Source organism: Perissodus microlepis, chromosome 2, assembly GCF_051167445.1.
Source record: "Perissodus microlepis isolate ML-2025 ecotype Zambia chromosome 2, ASM5116744v1, whole genome shotgun sequence".
NCBI classification, from domain to species: Eukaryota; Metazoa; Chordata; class Actinopteri; order Cichliformes; family Cichlidae; genus Perissodus; species Perissodus microlepis.
Window position 1 is genome coordinate 32,501 of NC_140462.1, and position 7,500 is coordinate 40,000.

Consider the following 7,500-nt stretch of genomic DNA (forward strand, 5'->3'; position numbering starts at 1 on the left):
TTCCATTTTATTCCGTCATATTTTGACCGATTTCCACCAAGTCCAGAACCGTTGGTGCTATCGACATGGGGTCTTCACCAGGGTGTCCGGAGGACCCAAAAACCCCCCCGTAGACACTACTTTCATCCCTCTACGACACTTACTTTTCGAGTTATTCCATTTTATTCCGTCAACTACTGGCTATTACCCCCTAACCTATCATTTAAACCTCATCATACCTGCAGTGGGCCACTGGAGGGAGACAAATCACCAAGCACTGAAATTCAAATTTTGCACTGCACACCTCACAGTGTCTGTGTGTGTGTGTGTGTGTGTGTGTGTGTGTGTGTGTGTGTGTGACAGACAGACAGACAGACAGACAGAGAGAGAGAGAGAGAGAGAGAGAGAGAGAGAGATACAAATCAAAAAGCACTGAAATTCCAATTTTGCACTGCACACCTCACAGTGTCTGTCTGACTGTGTGTCTGTCTGTGTGTCTGTGTGTGAGTGTGTGTGTCTGTGTGTGAGTGTGTGTGTCTGTGTGTGTGACAGACAGACAGACAGACAGAGAGAGAGAGAGAGCGAGAGAGAGAGATACAAATCAAAAAGCACTGAAATTCCAATTTTGCACTGCACACCTCACAGTGTCTGTCTGACTGTGTGTCTGTCTGTGTGTCTGTGTTTGTGTGTGTGTGTGTGTGTGTGTGTGTGACAGACAGAGAGAGAGAGAGAGAGAGAGAGTGACACTTGCTGTGTATTTAAAAAACAAGCACTCAAACAAACGAAAGAGAATGACAGACGCAGAAGGCGATTGCACTGTTTGTGGCAACCGACGATGCCTTGCTCTCCCCTTGTACAGTGCGTCGTGAAGGCATGTGTGGACCAGGAGATGAGAGGAACAGGAGCCACAGAGCGTCAGCGGCAGACATCCAAGCTGCACAGGGCACACGCGGCGCCACGCAGAATAAATGACGTTCCTGAGGCGCAGCCCAAGGCCAGCCAGCCCAAGGCCAGCCACCCGTAGCCTCCTCGCCTCCTCCTCCCGGGACCTTTGAGGAGCACCCCCCAGCCACAGGTACTCATTCCAATGTTACACAATGGCCCAGCATCACAGGCCATCTCCTCACATTGAAATCTCTCCTGATTTCTGTTGCTTTTCCCTCATCTCTGAGCCGCTGTGTGTGTGTGTGTGTGTGTGTGTGTGTGTGTGTGTGTGTGTGTGTGTGTGTGTGTGTGTGGGTGTGTGTGTGTGTCTCTTTTACACAAAAAGCACATGTGAGTGCAATTGAAACGGCATTAATATGCAATGCACAGGACTTGCCAACTGGGCGCCCTCCTGTGGACCACAGATGCAATTGATTGTCCAAAGCTGTTAATTTCTGCGGCACTAACACCTTCTGACACTTTGTACCGCATTGAGCCAGCAGAGGGAGCCCCTCTTGTCAAATCACAGTTGCACAGCAGCTGCCCTGCTTCTGTCTGTGTGCTTTGGTGTGTGTGTGTGTGTGTGTGTGTGTGTGTGAGTGTGTGTGTGTGTGTGTGTGTGTGTGTGTGACAGACAGACAGACAGAGAGAGAGAGAGAGAGAGAGAGAGAGATACAAATCAAAAAGCACTGAAATTCCAATTTTGCACTGCACACCTCACAGTGTCTGTCTGACTGTGTGTCTGTCTGTGTGTGTGTGTGTGTGTGTGTGTGTGTGTGACAGACAGTTAGACAGAGAGAGAGAGAGAGATACAAATCAAAAAGCACTGAAATTCCAATTTTGCACTGCACACCTCACAGTGTCTGTCTGACTGTGTGTCTGTCTGTGTGTCTATGTGTGTGTGTGTGTGCGTGACAGACAGTTAGACAGAGAGACAGAGAGAGAGAGATACAAATCAAAAAGCACTGAAATTCCAATTTTGCACTGCACACCTCACAGTGTCTTTCTGACTGTGTGTCTGTCTGTGTGTCTGTGTGTGTGTGTGTGTGCGTGACAGACAGAGAGACAGAGAGAGAGATACAAATCAAAAAGCACTGAAATTCCAATTTTGCACTGCACACCTCACAGTGTCTGTCTGACTGTGTGTCGGTCTGTGTGTCTATGTGTGTGTGTGTATGTGTGTGACAGACAGAGAGAGAGAGTGAGTGACACTTGCTGTGTATTTAAAAAACAAGCACTCAAACAAACGAAAGAGAATGACAGACGCAGAAGGCGATTGCACTGTTTGCGGCAACCGACGATGCCTTGCTCTCCCCTTGTACAGTGCGTCGTGAAGGCATGTGTGGACCAGGAGATGACGCAGTGCTCCAAAGGCCTGGTTCTGCTGTCCCTTCTGCGGTCTCCTGCTGCAGACGCTTCTGTGCAGGGAAACTGCTACATGTTATGTCACCGATCCCTGCCACGTCGCGTGTCTAACGACCCGGCAGGGCCTGCTGAGTACAGTGGTGGTGGAATCAGCCCGACCGGACACTCCTATATGCCACTTTGACCTTTTTATTCCGTCAAATTTTGACCGATTTCCACCAAGTCCAGAACCGTTGGTGCTATCGACATGGGGTCTTCACCAGGGTGTCCGGAGGACCCAAAACCCCCCCTGTAGACACTACTTTCATCCCTCTACGACACTTACTTTTCGAGTTATTCCATTTTATTCCGTCATATTTTGACCGATTTCCACCAAGTCCAGAACCGTTGGTGCTATCGACATGGGGTCTTCACCAGGGTGTCCGGAGGACCCAAAAACCCCCCCGTAGACACTACTTTCATCCCTCTACGACACTTACTTTTCGAGTTATTCCATTTTATTCCGTCAACTACTGGCTATTACCCCCTAACCTATCATTTAAACCTCATCATACCTGCAGTGGGCCACTGGAGGGAGACAAATCACCAAGCACTGAAATTCAAATTTTGCACTGCACACCTCACAGTGTCTGTGTGTGTGTGTGTGTGTGTGTGTGTGTGTGTGTGTGTGTGTGTGTCTGTGTGTGTACGTGTGTGACAGACAGACAGACAGAGAGAGAGAGAGAGAGAGAGAGAGAGAGAGATACAAATCAAAAAGCACTGAAATTCAAATTTTGCACTGCACACCTCACAGTGTCTGTCTGACTGTGTGTCTGTCTGTGTGTCTATGTGTGTGTCTGTGTGTGTGACAGACAGAGAGAGAGAGAGAGAGAGACAGAGAGAGAGAGAATGATTGACACTTGCTGTGTATTTAAAAAACAAGCGCTCAAACAAACGAAAGAGAATGACAGACGCAGAAGGCGATTGTACTGTTTGCGGCAACCGACGATGCCTTGCTCTCCCCTTGTACAGTGCGTCGTGATGGCATGTGTGGACCAGGAGATGACGCAGTGCTCCAAAGGCCTGGTTCTGCTGTCCCTTCTGCGGTCTCCTGCTGCAGACGCTTCTGTGCAGGGAAAGTGCTTCCGAAAAAGGTTTGCAGCTCTATCTCCAGATAGGAGGGTCTGACAAAGACACGGCGGGCATCCTTGGAGTCGGGGAACGATTCTGCATCCGTGGACGCATCACACGACCGTTCTCCAACTACTGCCCCATCCTGCAAAGGTACTCTGAACCATGCCATGTTGGGCACCTGCGGATGCGCCCGGACACGGGCAATGCAATGACAGTAGAACCAGGCCCTCTGCACCTTCCTTTCTCCCATTGGGACCGTTTTGTCCCATCCTTTTTGGTCCCATTCGCCATATCTCCAGAACCGAAGAAGCCATCGGCGTGGGCTCTTCGCCACAGCGTCCGGCACCAACCAAAACCCCCACCTAGACACCAACATCAGCCCTCTACACCTCTTACTTTTTCAGTTATTCCACTTTTGTCCCATCCTCTCCTGGCTTTTTCCCCATAACCTAACCCTAACCCTAACCCCTAACCCTAACCCTAACCCTAACCCTAACCCCCTAACCCCTAACCCCCTAACCCTAACCCCCCTAACCCCCTAACCCTAACCCCCTAACCCTAACCCCCTAACCCTAACCCTAACCCCTAACCCTAACAACCCTAACCCTACCCTAACCCTAACCCCCTAACCCTAACCCCCCCCCTAACCCTAAACCTAACCTCAGTGGACCCTATGCAGAAGTAAATTTCGGCCCTAAACCTAACCTCAGTCGTTCTTATGTAAAAGTCAACCCCAGACCTAAACCTAACCATTCTGACAGATAATTGGCTACTCCCCCTATTCTTGAAACAGGCCCTAAACCTAACCTTAGTGGGCCCTATGCAGAGGATAATTTCGGCCCTAAACCTAACCTTAGTGGGGTCCCCACCGCCCTGAACCTTATTTACAGGAACTCACCTTACACGCCATCTGGGGTATTCTGTGTGGCACCTGAACGCCTGAGATGAGAGCGGGTGTGGTCTGTGCATTGGAGCCCGGCCCCCTTCGGGGACCGGACTCCCAAATTTGTTTTCCCCTAACCCCTACCCTACCCTAACCCTACATTCAGAACCGAAACGTTGCAACATGTAAGGCTTGCTTATTGATGTATTTGGTGATTTATGGAGTAAAAGCTCATTAAAGCGCTCTTTAATCACACGAAAACGTAGTGAGTTCATTTTGCTACATATAGCCGTTAGCCTTTATTGTTAGGCGCACCAGTGCTAATACAGTACGGTTAAGGCTAGCATACGGGCTTCAAGTATGACCCCCTGGTACGAGAACGAGCCGTGGATCGTGGTGGAACACCGTAAGAGACGGGGGTCGGGCCGTGGATGGTCGGACAGACGGACACCGTCCCCCCGATGCAGCGATCACACTGCCTACGCCCCGGTTCCTAGGAGGGATTTAAACGGAGGTGAGAGAGATTTTTTCCGCCCGCGGCAGCAAAAATGGAGCGGAGAGTCACGGATCGTGGACCGCTACGCTGCCCACCAGAGAAAACGACCCGAACGGGACCGCGAATCAACTCGGCGTAAGCGGTATGTACATTCCTCCCGAACGGACCGGGCCGAACCTCCACAGAAGAAAATACAGTCAGATGATCCTGACTTCTCAGCAAAGGTTCGCATCATTCATAAACTCATTAAGACAGTGCACCATTTAAAGAATGTTTCGGGGGACATTCTTCCTCCCTCTTTGAACAAGATGGCTCACAATTTAATGACTATGGTTAAGCCAGCTATCCCCAATAGTGAAGTGCAGACTCTAATTGAGGGCAATGCTAAGAATTGGGCTTACACAACCATCATAATCCTTCGTGACCATTATAATGAACGTATGGAGGAGGCAGTTAAGACTCTGTTTGAGTTTCCTGAACAGGACTGGAGAGGCCCGTTTGAGATAGCGGCATCCTGGGCCAAAAGGAATCTGGGCCGCCGTCTTCAGCCTGAATCCTTGGAGCAAACTGAGGCTTTCATTGTGGCGAAGCTGGCGGACGTGCAGGCAACTGTTGGACCAACGGAATCAGATCATCAGCCACAAGTAAATGCTGACACCACAACCAAAACTATGACTGCTATGACGTCTGACCCGATTGGAGGTGAACAGCCACTCTCCAGTAACGTCACAGCTGAACAGCCACAACAGAACATGGAGGCGATAGACCTCATACAGGGGGAATCCACCCCCAAGAAGACCAACACAGCTTCAATTGGACAACAGGTATGCACCCCGACGCGACATCCAAGCACAAAGAAAAAGCTCAGAGAATGGAGACTGCATACAAGGGAGACATCGGTGATCATTGGAGACACCAATGTGGGCTTGATTCCTCCTTATGTTGCGGAGGGAGTTCAAATTGACAGCTTTCCAGGAGCCAAATGGGCCCATGCAGAGATCCTTTTGGATAAAGCGGACATTGACGCATCAGTGGAGAAGCTGGTTCTATCCTTCGGCCTGTATAACAGGTGTCAGAGGGATAAAAATGCACCGATAACGGAGCTGAGAAGGGCGCTGAGGGTAGCACGAGTAAAATTCCCCCAAGCTGACATTTATATTCCAGTGATTAACTTTTCTTCTGCCCTTCCCAAGACAGAACAAGACGCATTATTGCACATAAACAATTTTATTACAGGTTTAAAGGAGCACATTCCTGCTCTACCTGCTGATAAGTTCAGCACAGAACCTGACAATCTTCGCTGGACTGACAAGACTGCAGAGCACATGTTGGATCACTGGAATGCTCATGTTAATGGAGCATCTCCATGAAACCAATTTGAGTGACTGATTTAATTTTTAATATGTATTTCTGTGCTTGTGGGAAGCTTCAGGTGCCGTTTTGTGAGAGTTTAACCCCTATACGACCCACTAGAGGTTGCTATAGCTCTAATTAAGGGAATCTTCCCCTTCTTTTTACTCTTTTGTTTTCTACAATTTTTACTTATATAGGCCCTTTTATGGCCATCCCATTATAAACTCTTGGCCCTGAAGCCTTCCCTAACCTTAACCCTTTTTAACCCCATGCAGGGATGTCATTTCGGCCCTAAACCTAATCGCCTAGAGCCCTATTTGGACATTGGGCCCTATCTTCGATCCCCATCTTCTTCCGGCCTTGTTCCTAAGGACTGCAATAGACACTTCTGGATTCCCTAAGCCCACTTCCAAACCCCTTTGTTTGGGATGTGAGAGGACACCTTCCTCCTGGAGAGCAATCTGTGAGTGATGTGGGAGCCCGGGATGGGAACAGGTAGGACTGTGCATGGAGTTTGGCCACCTTCGGTGGCCAACCTCCCAACTTTCGTTTCCCCTAACCCCTAACCCTAACCCCTAACCCTAACCCTAACCCTTTTTATCGCTTCATAATTTACACTCAAAACACAACAACAGTCATTAAAATCACAAACCTTATTAAAACCCTTAAAAACACAATATTGCTTAAATATCAAACCCAGAAAGCATAAAAACGTAATTCGGTGAAAAACATACTCATCCAAGGTTAAAATTTAAAATTATAAATACATTTCCCTGCAAACCTGAAAAATTCATAAAAACGTAATTGGATTAAAAACATACACATGAAAATTTCAAAATCTTATATACATCACTTCAAAAAATATAATTCCTTAAAAATTCACATAATATACAAAATAAAAATACATTTCATACAATTTTATTACAATGGTAAAAATAACACATTCATTTTAGTCTAAAAGCATCACAGACATTTGAAAACACATTGCCTAAGCTAAAATTCAAAAACTCACAAACACCAAACCAAGGCTATAAAAGGCTGCACAGCAGAGAGGAGCTCATTTGGGAGCTGACCGTTGAAGAGACAACATCTCTCTCTCTCTGTGTATTCCCAGCTTGAAATTCATTGTGCCCCAGCCTGAGGAAGACCTATCCTGGGTCGAAACGTCGCGGCAGTGGGCACATTAATTCATTGATTTTCACTTATTAAAATTTAAACAATTTTATTAATTTAATTTATTTTTGTTTAAAAACAAATTTCATTTACATTTTTTCTTTTTTTCTCACCTTTGTTTGTGATTGTAAATTCATATACACATATTTTACATATCTAACTGAAATAAATAGCACATTAAAGCAATTATTAAATAAAGATAACAAAGGCGACA